Consider the following 20,548-nt stretch of genomic DNA (forward strand, 5'->3'; position numbering starts at 1 on the left):
ACATGTGGACAGGAACTCCCCTGGGGGGAGTAAAGTGTTTGCAGTGCAGGTCTGTTTGTCGGAGGGGGGGTGGGGGGTGGGGGGGGGGGGGGTGGATTCAGTTGGGGTGGGGATGGGGGGGGGTGGGGGCAGGGCAGCAGGGTTTGGGCTGATGTTCAGAGGTGGGGAAGTAGGGTGGGGTCTACAGGGCATGGCAAGAGTTCAGCAGTCTGACAGCTTCAGGGAAGAAGCTGTTCCTGAACCTGGTGGTCTTGCTCCTTATGCATCTCAGCCGCCTGCCTGAGGGGAGGGGTTGGAAAAGTCCATGTGCTGGATGGGTGGAGTCCTTCATGATGCGGAGGGCCCTCCCCCTGCATCGTGCTGTGTAGAGGTCTGAGGTGGTGGGAAGGCTGCTCCCCATAGTCCTCTGTGCAGCCTTTACCACCCTCTGCAGAGCCCTCCTCTCAGCGGCGGTGCAGTTGCCGTGCCACACAGTGATGCAGGTGCAGAGGACGCTCTCCACCGCGCAGCGGTAGAAGCTCCTCAGGACAGCGCTCCCTAGTCCGGCTCGCCGCAGCTTCCTAAGGAAGTAGAGGCGCTGGTGTGCTTTCCTGACCAGCTGGGAAGTGTTGGTGTTCCAGGTGAGGTCCTCGGTTATGTGCACACCCAGGTACCTGTAGCTGGAGACCACCTCCACAGCTACTCCTCCGATGTGCAGGGGAGGAGTAGGGCGCTTATCCTTCCTGAAGTCCACCACCATCTCCTTGGTCTTCTTCACATTGATGCAGAGGTTGTTTTCTCTGCACCACTGCACCAGGTGTTCCACCTCCTCTCTGTATTCCGACTCATCGTTGTTGTTGATGCGTCCCACAACCGCTGTATCATCTGCAAACTTCACTATATGACAGCTGGGATGTCTCGCCGAGCAGTCATATGTCAGCAGAGTGAACAGGAGGGGGCTCAGCACACAGCCCTGAGGAGAGCCAGTGCTGAGGGTGATGGAGGAGGAGGTGGAGTTATGGATCCTGACAGTCTGAGGTCTGTTGGTCAGAAAGTCCAGGACCCAGTTCCCCAGGAGGAGCAGTGTGGTTTTTGTCCCGGTCGTGGAACAATGAACCAGCTCTACACCCTCTTCGGGGTCTTTGAGGGGGCATGGGAGTTTGCCCAACCAATTTACAAGTGTTTTGTGGATTTGGAGAAGGCATTCGACCGTGTTCCCCGGGGACTCCTGTGGGGGTTACTCCGGGAGTATGGAGTGCCGGACTCGCTTGTACGAGCTGTCCGGTCCCTGTACGACTGGTGTCAGAGCTTGGTCCGCATTGCCGGCAGTAAATCAGAATTGTTTCCAGTGTGGGTTGGATTCCGCCAAGGCTGCCCTCTGTCACCGATTCTGTTCATAACTTTTATGGACAGAATTTCTAGGCGCAGCCGAGGTGTCGAGGGAATCCGGTTCGGTGGCCTCAGGATTGGGTCTCTGCTCTTTGCGGATGGAGTTGTTTCTGTTGGCTTCAACGGGCCATAATCTTCAGCTCTCACTGGAGCGATTCGCAGCGGAGTGTGAAGCGGCTGGGATGGGAATCAGCACCTCCAAGTCCGAGACCATGGTCCTCAGTCGGAAAAGGGTGGAGTGCTCTCTCCGGGTCTGCGATAGGGTCCTGCCCCAAGTGGAGGAGTTTACGTATCTCGGGGTCTTGTTCACGAGTGAGGGAAGGATGGAGCGGGAGATCGACAGGCGGACCGGTGCGGCGTCTGCAGTGATGCGGACTCTGCATCGGTCTGTCGTGGTGAAGAGGGAGCTGAGCCAAAAGGCAAAGCTCTCAATTTACCGGTCGATCTACGTTCCTACCCTCACCTATGGTCATAAGCTGTGGGTAGTGACCAAAAGAACGAGATCGCGAATGCAAGCGGCCGAAATGAGTTTTCTCCGCAGGGTGGCCGGGCTCTCCCTTAGAGATAGGGTGAGAAGCTCGGTGATCCGGGAGGGGCTCTTAGTAGAGCCGCTGCCCCTCCACATCGAGAGGAACCAGATGAGGTGGCTCGGGCATCTGGTTAGGATGCCTCCTTGACACCTCCCTGGTGAGGTGTTCCGGGCACGTCCCACCGGAAAGAGGCCCCGGGGAAGACCTAGGACACGCTGGACAGACTACATCTCTCGGCTGGCCTGGGAGCGCCTTGGGATCCCTCCGGATGAGCTGGTGAATGTGGCAGGGGAGAGGGAAGTCTGGGTTTCCCTGCTTAGGCAGCTGCCCCCGTATGAGGCCAGATCAGTCTCAATAGGAATGAACTCACGCCAGGTTTTTCACAAATGCACATGCTCTGGTTTGCATTTGTATTTCAGAATCGGAAATGCACACTTGCTGTTTCACAAATGCACATGCTCTGGTTTGCATTTGTATTTCAGAATCGGAAATGCACACTTGCTGTTTCACAAATGCACATGCTCTGGTTTGCATTTGTATTTCAGAATCGGAAATGCACACTTGCTGTTTCACAAATGCACATGCTCTGATTCACAAATATAATTTTGAGGCACACTTGTAAGATTATACGAATTGCTGAACGTGCATTTACGAACTGCTTCTCATTTGTGAACATCTCTGCATTCGTGAGAGAATTCTCTGCGGTGGATTTTGAGACTCCCCTGACGTCGCAGGGTAACGAATGTCACCATTGGTTGACTAATCTGTCAATCAAATTTCCGAGTGTGATTGACAGATTCATCAGTCAATCAGGTGTGTTTGCATTCAGCCAATCATACTGCTCCTTACATTTTCTCCATACTTTTAAACCTGTCGCAGAGCTATTTGAGCATGGTAGTTCAAGTCCAACTAGCGGGCAGACATGGAGGAGACGCAACAATCACAACCTGTAAGTAACACATTTATCTTACATTCCCTCGTTGTAAAGTACATGCGCTTTGTTTGTATGTGTGTGAGTTTGTGTGCGATTTGGGCCTTTTTATTTTTTGTCCTATTATTTGATGTGTGAAGGCTTTTACATTTTGTTTTGAAGATGCATTATCTGTTTTTATTATGTACAGTACTTTGTGTTGCTTTGTGCATGAAGAGTACTCTATAGATGAAATTTGATTATATATATATATATATATATATATATATATATATATATATATGTGTGTGTGTGTATGTGTGTGTGTGTGTGTGTGTATGTATTATTTTTTTGTTCTAAATTTGGCTCGCACATCAGCATTTGGCTCTATCTTTTGTGAAACAGGAGTGATCCGAATGATCACAGAGCCTGAAAAATTAATCCTGGTTTGAACCAGTAGGTGGTATTTTCATACTTTAGCCTACAAAATCACATTTTTTTAACAAAATTAAAAAAAAAAAAAAACTTCTAACAACAGTGTGGTTTTCATAAAAATACAGTCAAATAATATTTACGGCTCAAAAAACATGTTTAAAGATACCCAGCCTGTAATGCAAGACTCAGCTGAGATGTGGGCAGCGTAACCCCTCTCTATTGGAATACACATATATTCAAAGTTCAGTTGAAAGACAGACCTGAATGAGCCGGTTATGGAGATAAGGATCTGGATCAGAGAAGGGGTGAGTCCATTGTGAGCGTTGGTTAAGGTCCCATAAATCACTAAGGGCAGGAAGGCTCCTTATATATCTTGTGGAACAGGTGAAACCAATAGGTCCTGATGCAGATGAACTGATCAGGACCAGCTGTGGCAGATCAGGGAACTGCAGGAGACTGCAGGAGGCTTAGCTCCCTGACACAACCTAACCCTCACTGGAATTATAAACCCCACTGATAAAGTGTCAATGAAAAAATGCAAAGAAAATTATAAATAACTTTTAAAAAAATTGATTACTTTTACATTTAATTTGCATACGAATGAATAGTTGGACACAAACTTTAGACCAAATTTTTTTTCTCTCCACATTTTTCCACTGGCTGGATTATCCATATTCTTGGTTAGAATAACCCCTGAGAGGGCAATGTCTATGACAAGTAACTTCATTTTTTATTTTCTTTTTCTTTTTATTTTTCAAGATTATCTAAACGTTTTGGCTAAATGTGTGTTAGTGGGTGTGTTTTCTCATCACAAAGGCTCATGGTAGCAGGTCCTAAATATACACACCACCCGCAATCTCCTTCAATGCTACGCTCGCTCTCTCTCTCTCTCTCTCTTTCTCTTTGGCTTCCCCCCTCCCTTTGTTTGTTCTAGGGACAGAGTCCTAGTGTGAAGCTTCTTGTTCTTGCACTTTCTTTTATTTGCAGCTTTTTATTTGTCCAGAATGTGTATGCTTATAGGAAATACACTAATCATGTTGCTTGGAAAAGCCTGGTTTGGCCTGCTGTGTGCTCCTGCTACAAGTTCTTTAGGTTATATGTAGTCTAGGACTGGCCACCCTGCACACAGCTATCATCAGCACCAAAAAGGATATCTGGTGAAGCTGTACCAAGCACCGGCAACTCTGCCTTCTCCTTCAGTGTAAGTAAATCCTTTTAAAACAACGCCATTTCTGTTGCATTTAAGAGACTGGTTTTGCCACTTTGGGGAGAAAAAAAAGGATTAGTGGGAAACAGTTACACTACACTTGGCATATTGTGTAGTACTTTTAGTGCAGCTCACTTTAACATATCCCATATTTGCTGTGGGAAGAGTAAACTTTAAGTGTCTCAATCTTCCTTTGAAAAATGAATACTCAACCCTGAAAGTAATATGAATAGATACATGTTGTTGACATGTATAATATTTATTTGTTATTGAAAAGAGATGAAAGCAGAGTGGCTTGTGCGTTAATGTGTGAGTGTATAAGGAGCAGTACTATTTGGACAGGAAGGTGTTTGAATCAGTGATATTAACTGCATTGTATAATTTTTTATAATATACCATTGTCAGATATGTATTTGTCTGTAGGGAAAATGTTTCTTACTTATCAGTTACTGAGAGAAGAAAGGAGACAGCAAGACATGGAAAGTTTAAAAGTAAGTCTCTTATCTCTGAAAATAGAAACCGAGAAAGTGGGCAGATGTCAAGAAAAAAAGAAAAAGAGAAATAGGATGGTGGGAACATCTGGAGAAACAAGACCAGTGCCAAACGCTGTGACAACATGAAGGGACTGGAAAGTCTCCTGAGAATCTTGAACATACTCACACATAGAGTCACACACATTTGCATACATGTTTAAGTGAATACTGTAACTGACAGTATGAACGTTTGTGGCAAAAAGCTTTAGCCATTGTAGCTTTATTTGGCTGACTTAATATTCACCACAGTCAAAACAAATTGTAAAATGACCACATTGGAAAAGTATGTACAGTATATATAATAAATGCTCAAAAAGGCTCCTTCTTTGCCAATCATGATGTTTCTACACATCCATGCTCTTTGAATAAAGTTGGAAGTTGTGGATGGTATTTAGCTCCTGGCCTTCAAGTGAGAGATTGCTGGTTTGAACTCCATCCTTCACAAGTTTTTTCTCAGTCTGTTCACTTTTCTACTTCTGCATTTACTTTTCTACTTTGCTGCCTTGATTAGGAGTTACATGGTTTGATTAAAAAAGTTTTATTCTTGTGAATCTTGGTTAATTTTTTATGACATTGGACTACCTGGCACAATGAAATTGCCTAAAAACATTCTCATCTTAGAGTTTTCATTAATTTTAGTATGTGGGCAAATACTAGGCTGTAAATATCTAAAAGGTGTCCCTTTATACTTATACCTTGTCAGTTTTCAAAGGGTAAAATGTAGCACACAGGTTGTGCAATAGTCCCATATTACCCTGTACAGAGAGTCACAGTGTGACTGGTAGTATGGTGCCTCATTCACATGTAGCATTCTACACAGTTCACCTGCTGTACTATGGCCTTTAAGGAGGCAACGTGTGGCTGTGTATGCTGTTTAATGATTTTCTAATACCGTGGCAAGGTGTAGCTTTATGCTAATCATGAAGGACACTGCAGGAGGGAATTCTTCATGGCATATTTTATTGTATTTAAAATTTTTTATTAATCGCATCCATTATTATTGGGTTTTATATAAGGTTATTTTAGATAGTTGATTTAAAAAAAAAGAAAAAAAAAAAAGGGACATTCGAAATATTTCATTATAAAAAAATGTTCGAACGGTACTCGGGCAGGTAATTTCTTTTACAGGATTCTTTCATTCTTCATCCTTTCTTGAGTAGCCTGAAGCGTCATCACTTAATGGCAAAATTGTGCAATATAAGAACTGAGTTAGCTTCAAGTGTAGCGCTGAATACACCTTAAGGGATGGGGGTGGACTGCAGAGAGTGGGTGAAGTGTGGGGCCTGGGTGTAAAAGAGCACTACTACCTTCTTGTGGAGTGACAGGCAAGTTTTCTTGACAGCAATTACCTGCAGTGGAGTGTGTCCATGTGTGTAGATTTACCCACGAGTAAGTCATCTTCTTGTCCCTTACGGCAGGTAAAAAAGCTGCCTGATGGAGCACTCCCTCCCTGGATTAACCCTTGCTTGTTTTCTTCTGTTTCTTAGCAGTCTCTTACTCCATCATATCCTCTTCAGCTCTAAATCTTTTTACATGACCTCACCTGTCCCCTTTCTTAGAGATTAAAAAAATGTGGTTATTGCACAAATACCTGTCTGGGGTTCATCTGACAATATAGTGTAGAGTATATGGAATTTAAGGTTATTATTTCTATTGATATATTTATCTCTATCATGCAAAGAAGCTCAAACTTTTTCTTTTCAGTCGTATATTAGTATTCTTTCTTTGGTGGAAACTTTGGCTGCTTTGTTTAATATTAAAGCTTCAGTGTATGCATTTCTGTTCAGTGCATGTCTTAGGCTAATAATGTCTTAATAAATTTACACTTCAGACAGGTTAGAACTTTAATTAAGGTGTTACGGAGACTTCACAATCTTTTACCACCTTTACTTCAAGGGAAATGTACTTAATGATAACTACAATGCAAACAGTATCTGAGTATTTGTTATTGTTCATGTTGGGGAAGAAAGAAGAAAAATCTTCTTAAATCAAGCAGGAAGTTAACTGTTGTAATGACAAGGATATATTTGCAATGGTCTTTTATGCCACAATTAAAGCACAGACATTCTGCACCCCACTAAATCACTGCACGAAATAATGGAAAAACCCAGCTTGCCGTTTTTCTTACACAAGTTTGAAGGAGTCAACGGAAAAATCCCTTATTGGTGAATGGAAATAGCCCCTGAGAGGAAATAACTTGACCATGCTAATGTTCGGTTCAGAGACAAGTGTACCTCGACCATTAAAGTGCCAGGGGAGAGATACAATCAATGAACCCATGCACTCTGTGCACCAAAGAATAGTTCTGGACTGAGGAGCTACCTAAGTGCTTGTACTCACTCAGATGTGCTACTGCACATAAATATGCCAGCTGTCTCTGTTTCTAATGGGGCTAAAGGAATTTGTAGATTTTAGGGACAGTACTTTCCCTTCTAACCCAACCAAGTCCATTTAAATGGCCAGCTGTGTTTATGGTATTACAGCAACAAGGACAAAGGGTCTGTGAATGGGAGAATGACATAAATATGTGGAAGGTTAGAGAGGAGCAGAAGAGGGGAATGAAAAAGCTTATGAATTGTTAATCTGCACCAAAGGGGAATTTTGTTCAAATAAAACAGGGATCCTCCTCTTAATTATTTATATGTGCATTAACTCATTTAGCAGATACCCTTATTCAAAGCCTCTTAAATGAGAAGGGTTTATGATATGATGACACAAATTTCTAGGTCCCAAAGTTAATAACTGTAATACTTAACATGTTTGTTGTGTAAATTTGTGTATATACTATTGTTTAATCTACCACAAGTGTACACTTTCCCTTGATTGAACTGTTTGTTACTGTTCAGTTACACAGTTTTCAGAGAGTGATTTTAATGCACTACCCAAGTGGAAGAAACAAACTATTACCAGTCCCTGTTTGGTCATTTTATCTTGGGGATTCACCAATTAAATGACCCCTTATTGCTATCTTTGACACCATCCTGAAGTGCCAACTATCATCTAGTAAGAGTAACATTGCTTTAACACTAGCCATCTTAGCCTGTATTATATCAAACCTCCTGATATATGTGGATGTCAGTCTGCAGCTTAATTTGACTGCCTGTAAAATAACTCTTAAATCCCTGCTGAACATATTTACAGTATAATATATATATATATATATATATATATATATATATATATATATATATATATATATATATATATATATATATATATATATATAACTGTGTGTGAATTATCGCCCTAACACATTAATTAATTAATGCCATTAATTTTTTTTATCGCATGTTAATGCAATTTGTTTTCGTTTTCTTTTTTTTTTTTTTCAAAGTTCTGGCTCACTGGCCCTGATCACAGTGAAACCACATGCAGAGGCTAGCAATCCAATGTCTCTTCCTCCACATCTGGTCCTGCTGCAGCGGTGCGTCTGATGTAATCAGGAGAGAGCAGGTTTATTAAAGTGAAGAGATGTTTTTTGTCTGGAACTTAATAAAGAAGAAAAAGAACCGGAACAGGAGTTTTGTGGTACATCTAAGCTGTGCTTTGAAGTAGTAAAATTTTATAGATTATGTATAGTTTGTGGTTTCAAAATAAATGTGGTTATACAGTCAGTATGTAGTTGTTTTTTACTATTGAGGTAAAACTAGCATGACTACACTCAAGTGTTGATGGTGTAAGAGACTGGAAGGGGAAATTGTAGAGGCAGATGTTTCTATACAGGAAAGGGAGAATTAGGAAAAATACTGTTATGTCTGTGTCTGTTTGGACGTACAAGGTGCAAAGCCAAGGTGCTTAGTTCCAGAAATAGAAAATTGATTTGTTAATCAGACCACAGTCCATTTGGCGGTAAAATGATACCTGATACCTTGTTCAGTCTGTTATCCTTGATGTGGACATGCACAAGCTCTGGCGTAGGATCCTCCAAAGGTTCCTTATTGTAGGGAAATGTTGTCACTGCCAAAACATGGCTTTTCACTGTTGTACTTCCAAAATGTTATAGCATGACCTAACTGCCCACTTAATCAGGTAGGAGTTTGTCTCCAACTGGTTCCTTTTTATTGGTCAGATTTTTTAAAGAGACCTGTTAACATTTAGAACAACCAGGTAGTCTGAAAGATAAACATGGATAGTTTGTGTGCTGTGATATGTATAAACACTTCATTTAATGCTTTTGGTGTTTGTTAACAGAACTTTCTGTCTCAGTATGAGATGTTTCTGATTATATCAGCTGCTGTTTTTGACTGCTGCCATGCAAATAATTATACTGAATGATCTGCAATTATTTCTGTCCATGGACGGTCTATCGGTGTGATTTTAGGATAATTTACATTAATATTTGGTCATTAAAAATGTTTTAGTCATGTATTACAGCCACCACTCATTGATGACACCTGAGGCCTACTCTACATGCAGAAGTCAGCTGGCAGTTGCCTGTTCGGAGCGCCTATCCAAGACACACCTTCGACTCCTTCCCGGTGATTGGTCACCGCCCCTCTAATCCCTGCACCGACCACCAGCACCCCTGAAATAAAAGACTGCTGTGTGTGCTCAGTCGGTGGGTTGGGGTGGGGGGGTTGACACAGACGGTTTCATCCTCAGCTTGTCGGACTTTGTGGTGGCTTTGTGACTTAGTGTTTTGCTGTGCCTCGGTGGTGGTAACTTTGGCCTTTGTAATCCTTAGGTAGTGTTAAACTACTCGTTTTGTGTTTGGTTTTGGCGCGTTATTAGAACCCAGTTTTTTCAGGAGATACAACAGCTCTTTTGGCTGCTCTTTGTGTTCTGTTTTGTTCTTCGTTTTGGATAAGCTTTAGTTAATTTTCACTATTTTCAGATAAAATGTGTTGGGCTAGTTTAGTTTGAGCACCTTTTGTTTTACATATTTCTTACATTATTGGGACTGCTTCTAATTTCTTTCTTTGTTTAGTACGCCAGTCTTTTGCTTTTCCCTTTTCAACATTCTGGAGTTTAGTTTATCTGGCTGGACTTTAAGTTAAGCATTTGAGCTTCAGTGGATGAAATTCTGGATTCTTTTTTAAGCAGTCCCACTAACCCCAACACTGGCTATTTACCACCCCTGTAGGTGTACTGTGTTTCTGATCGTAACAATAAAAACCACTTGTTTATATACTTTCATCTGCTCTACTCATATTTCTTTTGTTACACCCATTATACCCCTACGCTGGGTTGTAACATCGAGCATTCTCCACCACAACATCTCTGATTGCTGGTCCTACAGCCACAGACAGAGGCCTAATGGCTAACGGACAGCTAACTGAGTTTCTGCGTTGAAATGGTAAACACGCATCAGGGTTTCCCACACATAGAGTAATGTGTGTTGCAGTGCCAAAGAGTCAACTCAAAGCACCCGCCCCTCCTTGGTGCTTTCTCAAGCATAAAATCTGAATATTTTACTCCACCATGAAGATGACCTCAGACCCACCCAGAGGTCGGCAGAGGAAGGCATTAGCCAGAGGCCTCGGCGAGCCAAGATTGGCAACTGTCAACCCTGCCAGGCACTGACCCTCCAGGGCAGCCAAAGCTCAGGGCCCACGACTCCAAGAGCCCAGGGTCTGCAGGAGGGTTTGCAGGAATTTAAGCCATGTTGACAGGTCTTCATATACCTGAAGCATGAACCTGCGGACAGGTGTGCAGGACCACCAGGCTTGAAAATAGTTGTCAATCATGTTGTCAGTGCAGTGTGAGCAGATATTTGATTGTGACAAACCCATTCAGAACATCCTTTGTCCTGTATAATTTTTATAAAGAGATCAATCTATTTTAAAGTTGGAAGTGAGATTTGTTCTAGCTTTGATAATAGTCTATATATATTTGATAATGGTAAGAAGTTTCCATTTTCTATTACATGTTCTGTTTTATTCCTTTTTTTTCCTTGCATGAAGTTAATTATCTTTTTGTTTTGTAGGATGTCAGGGTTGTTCCAGATGGGTGTAATTATATGGAATAAGTGAAGCCTTGGTTATTGTTTATTATTGTTATTCTTAGTTAAGAAATATTGATTGAAGTTGGGTCGGTCCAATCCACCTCTGTTTTTAGTCTGTTGTGAAGTTTTTATACAGATAGACAGACAGACAGACAGACAGACAGACAGACAGATGATAGATAGATAGATAGATAGATAGATAGATAGATAGATAGATAGATAGATAGATAGATAGATAGATAGATAGATAGATAGATAGATAGATAGATAGATAGATAGATAGATACTTTATTGATCCCGAGGGAAATTCAAGCATCCAGTAGCATATACATACATCAAAGGTTAGTACTTGACATTAGGGGTTAGTACTTAAGCATACCTAGACTAATTTAAAATTAAATAGAGGCAACGGTAGATAAAGAAGACCATTATTATGGTCTATGTACATATATACTGTACAGGTGATCAAGTATGTACATATGTTGACGGTGGTAGCCAAACAAGGTGCATGAGTGAAAAAGTGCAGGATGTGCAAAAACTGCTGAGACAGTGTTTACAGAATGGGATAAGAGCAAGTGTGCTTCCAAATGAGAAAAAGGCACATGTCCATAAAAACTATTCAGACTATGGTAGTGGTTGTGACCCCTGCGCCCTCAGCGAGATGTTGTACAGCCGGATGGCCCGGGGTACGAAAGAGTTTTTGAGTCTGTTGGTGGAGCAGGTCAGGGACAGTAGTCTGGGGCTGAACACACTCCTCTGCCTGCTCAGAGTTCTGTGCAGAGGGTGAGAGGAGGAGTCCAGGATGGTCAGGATCTTGTCCAAGGTCCTCTTTTCTGCCACTGAGACCAAAGAGTCCAGCTCTGTGCCCACCACAGATCCTGCCCTTCGGATCACTCTGTCCAGCCGTGCTGCGTCCCTTTTCTTTATGCTGCCTCCCCAACACACCACAGCATAGAAAAGGACACTGGCCACCACAGTCTGGTAGAACATCAGCAGCAGTTTCTTGCAGATGTTGAAGGACCTCAGCCTCCTTAGAAAGTACAGCCGGCTCTGTCCTTTCTTGTGGATGGCGTTGATGGTCTCTGACCAGTCCAGTCTGTCATCCAGCTGCAGTCCCAGGTACTTATATGAACTGACCGACTCCACCTCCACACCCTCTATGGAGACGGGCCTGATATATGATAGCTTGTTTTTCCATAGAGATTTCAATACGTGTGAGCTCATTGACTTAAACCAGCTGGAGGATGGTTTAGTGGGTATTAATGAAAACAGGTAGTTGACCTTAGGTAGACCCATCTTTTTGATTGTGGCCACCCTCCCCATGAGTGATATGGGTAAGCACCTCCACCGTGAGAGATCATCCTCTATTGTTTTTAGTAGCTGGACATAATTTAGCTTTGTTAGTTTTGATAATCTGGGAGAAATGTTTATGCCTCAATATCTAATGTTTTCAGACTGTATTATAGTACTGGGTATTTTGTAAGTCACATTTAATGGGCATAACTATAGTCTTAGACCAGTTAATAGGGTAGTCAGATATTGATGAGAATTTGTTAATGAGTGTGATTGTCTGGGGAAGAGATGTCTCTCAAGAGTAAAACATCATCAGGATAAAGACTTATTTTTATATTTTTGGCATGGATTCCTTTAGTTTCTTTATTTTGTTATACAATAAAAATAGTAAATGTGACGGAGAAAGCGGGCAGCCATACCTGGTGTCTCTCTGCAAACAGAAGCTTGGAGAAGTTTGATCACTGGTCTTCCCACATGCATTTGGGTTGTCATATAATATTCTTATCCAGTCTATGAAAGATGACCCAAACCCAAATTTGTTTATTGTTGCAAATAGAAATGTCCAGTTTACTCAGTCAAATGCTTTTTCTGCATCTAAAGAAATGACTGTGGATTCCAGATTATGTAGGGTAGAATAATCTATTATTTTAATTAATCTGTGCATATTAGTAGAGGAATAATAATGCCAATTTGGTCAGGATGTATTATTAGAGAGGTTATTTTTTTCTACCCTTCTCGCAATAGCTTTGCTGATTATTTTAAGATCTGTGTTTATTAAAGAAATTAAACAGTAACTGGATGGAAGTGTGGAGTCTTATCCTAGTTTTAATAGCAGAGTAATAGTAGATATGTTTATATTTTCTACATATATGGACAATTCTCTTTTAAAGTAGCTGATAAACTACTAGAGTATGGTGAAGGGGGCGTACAAAAAACAAGGGGCCATCAACATTTGGACCATTTATTTTTGCAATACATAATTTAACATTTTAAATTGATAGTGTAACTATTATAAATCTGCCTTCTGGATCTGTGATTGTGTTATCAATGTCAAATTAACCTTCTATTAATAAGAGTTGCTACTCCTCTTTGCCCAGAGTTATAACAAGCTGAGTACACATGTGGAAACTGGGCTGTTAAAGGATCTATTGACTAATGAGTTTTCTGTAATAAGACTATGTCTGCTTTCATCTCCTGCAGCAGATTGAAAATCTTTAACTTCTTTTTCCTTGTACCAGCTTCATGCACATTCCAAGTGACAAACCTCAGTGTATTCATGAGCTGACAACAGAAATGAGGGCCACATGCATATTACTGAATTGTGTGTGTGTGCATTCCACTGCTTCTTCGCGTGCATGTGTATCTACCACATGCACCTAAGTTTTGCGCAAACATTGCTGCTTCAGTCGCTTTCTGCCTCTGCACAGAGTTACTCTGTTGTTCCTTGAATCATCACATTGTGTGAAACGTATGTAAATGTAAGCAGTTAGAAGAATCACCTTCATATATATTATTCCCTTGTTGAATAAAATCAGTTGTCTTTTTCAGTTAGTTTTTATTTTACTTACAGTATTAGCATACATTGAAAGTCAGTTCTAGCAAAGTCTTGTTATTCACTTCCCCAGTTTTTTTCTGTCTCCACTGCTGACCCTTTGCTGACAACTGAGTGTGTATGTGCTTATTAGCTCTGCGTCAGATTGGGGGAGAAGCTGCCTCAAAAGGGGGGAGAAAAAAAATCTCTCTCTCTCTCTATATATATATATATGTATACATATGTATATGTATATATATACACAATATATATATATATATATACACAATATATATATATATATATATATATATATATATATATATATATATATATATATATATATATATATTGGCAGTTGGCAGGTTGTCCTCGATGAAAACATCCTTATATTTATGTTTAGCCCCATTGATTTCTCTTGCACAGCAGAGAAAAAATGCCAACTTCACCATAATCCTCTGAGATAGACCACTAGGCAGCTGTAGAAACTGTAACTCAGTGTAAGCATATTGTACTTTAAAAGAGATGACAAATAATACACAATGTTGATATGTGAGTTTAAAAAAACAAGTACCTCTTCAGTCTTGCCCCACTGCTTGGAAAAAAATGTTAAAATGGACTAACTAAGGCTCAGAGTCATGGCATGCTGGTAAAAGAGAAGCCATTTCAATGTGCTGTCTTTGTAAAGTGTGAGTGGTGCAGTGCAATCCTTTTGTGTGTATAAAGCCTTTCAGAGAAACTGCAGGTCCATATCCCCAAAGGCCCTCTGCAATTAATTGGAACCTGACATCTTTTGAATATTGAGAGTGAGTGAATTGGGTTGTTCTCCTGAGAAAACTCGTCCTTTACTAAAATAAATTCTACGGTGACATTCAGAAAAATCAATAATGTAAAATGTCATTAGTTTTCATTTTTGAGTTTGATTTGTTTCATTTGATTTGTGCTATTGTATTTGCTTACTAATTCAGTAATGTCTTGATGCAAGTGAGGTTACCTAAAATTGACAGATTTGGACTGCATGATATAAATATTCACCCAGGGAGATGGGACACACCTAACTGCCACTAAATAATACAGCAGACTATTTGTCTGTTTAGCCCCACAACATTGGACACAAAAATATTCTACCTAAGCTCAAGATGTGGGCCACCCAACACAGAGAAAAAACAATGATCACTGCATTTGCTGTTCTCTTCACAGCCCTTGTAGCTGAGGGCCCATTGTATTTCCCTCTGCAGAACAAGGACAAGGAGGATGGACCCATCATCACTTTGATGTGTTCTTACTTTCCAAAATGACAGATCACTCTCCAGAGTGGGTTACATTTGAATCCTTCACTTTATCATCATTGGAGAAAATGTTTAAAATTTCTGACTAAAGCTGGATACACACATAAAGATTATCAGGCTGTTTTCCCCCTTCCCGACCACGAATGACAAATGCCTGATTATCTTAAGTCTTATAGGATTATCCTATAAAATTATCATTTGGTCTGAGGTATGTTAAGACCGAATTCATCCCGACAATGTGCTCTGAAATGGGTTCAGGGTCATCTGATGCCAGTTGTACTCAGGTGGAATGGGGGTATAATCTGAAGAGATCCACAGTCAGTCATAGAACCAACACAAAGACAAACCATGCACACTCATGATCAGTCTAATCACTAATTAACCATATATGCATGTATTTGGACTGTGGGAGGAAACTGCTTTACCTTGATAAATTACATGCTGGGGAAGATAAAAAAAGTTTGACATTCAAACCAGGAACCAGTATGCTGTGAAGCTACAGTGGTAACTACTAAACTACTCTGTCACAAATAACCTCACTAAAATGACACATGATCCCAGACTTTTTTTGTGCAAAATATTCATTGCTCTAAGCAGATGCTATTTCTTCATTATAATACTCTTTGAGTTTTGTTATATTTAATTAAAACAACTAGGCTTACAGTGTTATAAGAAATGTGTTTTATCTCCCAAACATCATGCTCCTACACTAAGATTTATGCAGTTGTACTGTACACTGTGACAGAACAGCTCTCGTTAACGTTAACACCGATCGAGTAATAATGTAAGAAACAAAAAACTGTCTGAGGCTCTGTTGTTTTCCAGCCGGTAGACTCTTAATTAACCCCTTAAAAATCCATGAATATCAAAAATTTCATAAGTTTAATGCCACCGTTTAACAAACATGTTTTTAATGTACTTGGTTTAATCACCTTTCTACAAAAGTGTAGTTAAGAAAACAAACAAAGCAATCAAACAAAAAAACCAAAACATACTCTTTTGAGCTCGGCTGCTCATTCGCCCCCGTCTTGTGCACAATGAATTCTGGGAGAAAAGAGGCCGGGAAGGATGCATCATCAGCAGCCTTAATTTGAGGCCAAACGAAATGCGGCTCTGTTGGGTGGATTCCGAGGCTCCTTTGAAATAGGACAGTGCTTGGTGCACCACGATGGCATATGTAGCCTATAAATCTGTACTTCAGAGTGTGCAGGCCCTGAATTGGGACACCTTTTTTTTTTCTTTATGTTTGCTGCTTTACATAATATCTCATGTTTTTTTTCGTTGCTCCCTTAAATGTGTGAATGTAATTAGGCATACTTCCATCGCTAATATTCTTCACCCATCTTAGATTGACAGATCTTTATTGTCATTGTATGGTATACAATGAAACTTAGTTGGAGCAATCCAGCTGCAGCTGAAATAAATTTAAATGAATACTTTTTAATAAATAATAAATAGAAATATGTAATCTTTGTTTAGCGTAGTACTTAATATGTTAACTTATCTATAACTTTTTGTCTACTTTCCTTCAGTAACTTTTTTTTAACTCTATGAGTTAAGTGAGTCAGAACAAAGAGTTACCCTCTTTGTTCTGATTTGCTTTCTGTTTGAACTTTGTCCCTTATGAGACACATATGGGACATAAGTTGTAGTCAGACATAACTTATTGCACATGACAATGCAAAGATGAAATAAAGTGATTAAAAGTCTAAGCTTAAAATATTTGCCATTTAAATGGAGGTAAATAAAATTTATAATGTTTTTTTCACAGTGGGTAATACTAACATTTAATAAAAAAGAAGAAAAACTCTATAGCTAAAGGCATGTTCAGATGTTGGTCTTAAAATTTATTATCTAATTTTTTATGTATAAGTACAAGCAACAAAGACTGTGGTTCTTATGTCATAGCTATACAGAAAGTTGTGAATGAAAGACCTGGTTTGCTTTGGGCCAGACTTACATAATTCATGGTAAATGATAAATGCTGCATATGTTCTACATTGTGGTTACTCAGGGCTAAAGATAAATATAGCCAGAATTCTGGTGAACCTTCTTTTAGTATCAGCATCGCGACAGATGAGTTTGTTGATGTGTGAAATCATGTTGTAGGGTTATGGTTGCGTGTGTCACGCAATGGGATACCATGGGCAATTAAATAGTTAATCTTTTTATGTCGCTGTCTTCATATTGCAAAATCTGAAATACTGTTTGGCTTAGACATGCATCTCGATGTCCAGTTTGTAAGGAATTTAGCACTCTTGGAATACCCAAAGATGGGAATTTTTTTTGCTTGTCTTTGGTTGTGACTGGTGCAGTGGCAGAATCCTGTGCTCCTATTTGCTGGTTTACTGGTCAATGACCCATCACACTATCTAGCAGCTTGAAAGACTGACAAGTAAAATCACACCCAGCATCACTTTTGCCCAAGTTTTTCTTTTTTTTTTTTTTTTTTTTTTTACTATTGCAGTATTCCTTCTTCATTTCTTTAACTTATTTGGTCTAGGGTTTGGGTGAACCCAACCTTTACCCACTGAGGACATAACGGTTCGTCAAGAAGAAACACTTTTCTTTTGGTTTTAGGTTCTGCGTAAAATTTTTTTCTGTCTCAACATGCTGAGCTAGTCAAAATTAGATTCAGGAACTTGCATCAGCATGGGGCCCTGCCGGTGTAAAAGGGCTATATGAAGTCTATCTTGGTCTGTCAAGTAGATAATCACATGTGATGATGTGGTGGCTTTATTCCAGCATAACTGCTTTACATTGACTAACACACTGAAAATGCAGGAGGGTAGGTCACAGTATGACATTCATTTTAACAACATTGACTTTCATGGGACATAATTATCCTCTCTTGTGCAAAGTTAGAGCATACATTCAAGAGCATAACGTGTGAGTGTGCTATGAGATTGGAGCCTTGTCAAACAAATGTAGATGCCCAGAGATAAATGAGCCTGTAATTCAGGATTGTGTGAAAATCAAAAATGCTTCTTGAGGACATGGAGTGATGGCTTTGAAACTCTGATAAGAATCATTATAGATTCATCAGAGGCATCAGTGTCACTTTATTCAAGCATCATCTTTCTGCATCGTCAGCTTTATCAACGTTCAAACCTCAATGCCCCCCCCTTCTTTCCTTTATTCTATTATTGTTGCTCATTTTGTCTAAATTTGTGTCTTCATTCTTTTTCCCCCTCTTGATCTTACCTTCCACTTCCTTCTTGTTTTAATCATCTAGGGTGTTCTCAAGTCCTTTACAACCTCCTCTTACTTCTCCTTCTCTTTCTCCTTCTTCCTCCAGTTTGCTGCAGTGCATCACTAGCAGGCACATTAACATCTCATCTCCATTACCAAGGAATGCTCTGCCCTCTCCTGCTTTTTTCATCTTTTCTGTTCACATAGTTGCAGCATTTCTTCCATCCATTTTGATGATATGACAGATTTTCATGTGTTGCTTGTTTTTTTAAAACATTAGATTCCCCATCTTTCCTTCTCATAGCATTATTATTTTTTCTGTGAATGAGATCAACATCATCAAAAGGTGCCTCTCCTCTCCTCTCCTCTCCTCTCCCATGACAAGCTGTGCAGTAGTGTTTCAAGGAAGTACATGCCCTTGGTGTGACCGCGAGAGAGAGGTAGGCTAAAGCTCTGCAGTAGCAAGCCAGCAAGTGTGCAAGTTATCTTCTCTGTGTATTCATGTGCATATACTAAAGTGTTCATTCAGATTGTAAGAGATGGGGAGTGAAAGAAGCACAGCTTGTGTGTCTGCGTTTTTCCTCTCTAGCACCAGTCTGTGATATTTGCATAATGCATCCTCACCAGGAAACCCTGGTTAACATTTAGACCAGGCAGTCAGTCCTCTGAAGCTCACCATTCTCAAACCAGCCTGGTTTCTCAGCTTTCCTCTAATGATTTGTTTTGACCGGGTTCTTCTAATGATGGACTCTTTTCTCCCTGAAAGGGAAGTATCAAATCTTTAAATCATTAACAAATTTTCTTTTGTATTTACTGACATTTTCTCGTGCTGTTGACAAATTCAGGTAATAAGAACATCTGAAAGGAGAGCATAAATAGTTATAAGATGTTAAATCTGGGGCAGCCAGTGGCATCTATTTGTAGTCTTTAGTTAGAAGAAAGCATTCAAGTGTCATCTTGATGACGTTCTACTCAAATAAAAATCACTAAAAACAAAGTGATACTTTTCTGAACATTACCACCCACTCCCTCAGCATGTTATTTTATTGCCTGCTACTGTTAGATGTCAGTCCCCTTGCTCCTGTGAGATTTGTGTCAGGTCCCGTAGGACTTGAGGAATCCCATTCTCACTTCATTCTTCTAGCATAAATTATCTTACAGTTGCACTGCTATTTACAGCTACAAAATACAGCAGCGATATATAAACACAAGAAACTATTGACATTCACAGAACTGAATATACTGGCTCAAGCTTAGTACTAGCATAGAGCCACAATTAGGATATGTGTTTAGCTACCCACATAGTTTGTAGCTCACATGCAAGTAACATCAATGAATAAAGAAAAGGTAAATGTGAGAGCCATACCAAAGTATTTTTTTACCCTATGTTCAGCTTCTTGCTCTGATCTTTATGCAATTGTGTCCTCTTGTTTGTTTGTTTTTTATGTGCTGAATCAGCCATGGCCCACGTTGAAAATGGCCAGTGTGTTAATATCCAGTTGCCGGTGTGCAGTTAATCTTTTGAACACACTTAACTAGCTTCACATTTGCTGTGTGAACTTCTGCTTTGATCTTTTCCTCAACTTCCTTTCTAAAACTCCAACACTGAGTAAAGCTAGTGAAGTGTACATTGTCACTGTGAGAACTTCACTTTATTTTCTAACTGAACGGCAATGTTAAAAATGCTCACTGTTATAAGATTTGTTGGATCCCAGTGAATCTTAAACCCAGTGCAGACTTTTATTGCAGGGATGTCCTTCAGATTGATCGGTCATTAACAGGCTTTGGCAGAACTTAACTGCAAGATGTTGAAGAAATTAACTATATTTAATTCAGGTGTGTTGAAGCAGAGAAAAATCTAAAAATTGCAGGACTGTGGCTGGTGAGGGCCAACATTGGATATTCCTGCTTTATTGTATACTGCCACAGTGTTTTGAAAAACAAATGATCATGTTCTCAAATTTATGGTCTCAAACGATAGTCGTAGTTATCTGCACTTATGTTGGAAATACCATTTTGATTACCTATATCATGTTTGTAGAGACAGGCATTCTTGAACGTTGGGTTGGCTTGTGTATGAAATGTGCTGTATAGATAACAAAGCTTTGCCTTGTCGATTGTTCTCATCTGCTATATTAGTGCGTTGTCTCTTAATAACACATGTTCAATTGTCAGTGTAAGGTACAGCTTAAAAGAATAAGTGATACCAACCTACCATAAAACAAGACAAAATAAAACAAAGTTTATTCAAGAGAATGTGAGCATGTACTAGTTTGCATTTTTATGGTTTTTTCAGTCAGTACAGATTAAAGATAT

At 40.0% G+C, this 20,548-nt stretch overlaps 1 protein-coding gene across 2 annotated transcripts in view; it reads left to right on the plus strand.

Moving 5' to 3' along the window:
* Window positions 1-20,548, plus strand: part of atp2b2 (ATPase plasma membrane Ca2+ transporting 2) — a 134,991-nt gene that overhangs the window by 13,878 nt on the left and 100,565 nt on the right. Inside the window, exon 1 of one of the 2 annotated variants that reach the window (XM_041980138.1) lies at window positions 4,330-4,444. The exons of the other annotated variant lie outside the window; for it this stretch is intronic. The gene's annotated coding sequence lies outside the window, so the exon portion shown is untranslated. Of the gene's footprint in view, window positions 1-4,329; window positions 4,445-20,548 lie in introns of those variants that run through there. 2 annotated transcript variants of the gene reach the window in all.

Source organism: Melanotaenia boesemani, chromosome 3, assembly GCF_017639745.1.
Source record: "Melanotaenia boesemani isolate fMelBoe1 chromosome 3, fMelBoe1.pri, whole genome shotgun sequence".
NCBI classification, from domain to species: Eukaryota; Metazoa; Chordata; class Actinopteri; order Atheriniformes; family Melanotaeniidae; genus Melanotaenia; species Melanotaenia boesemani.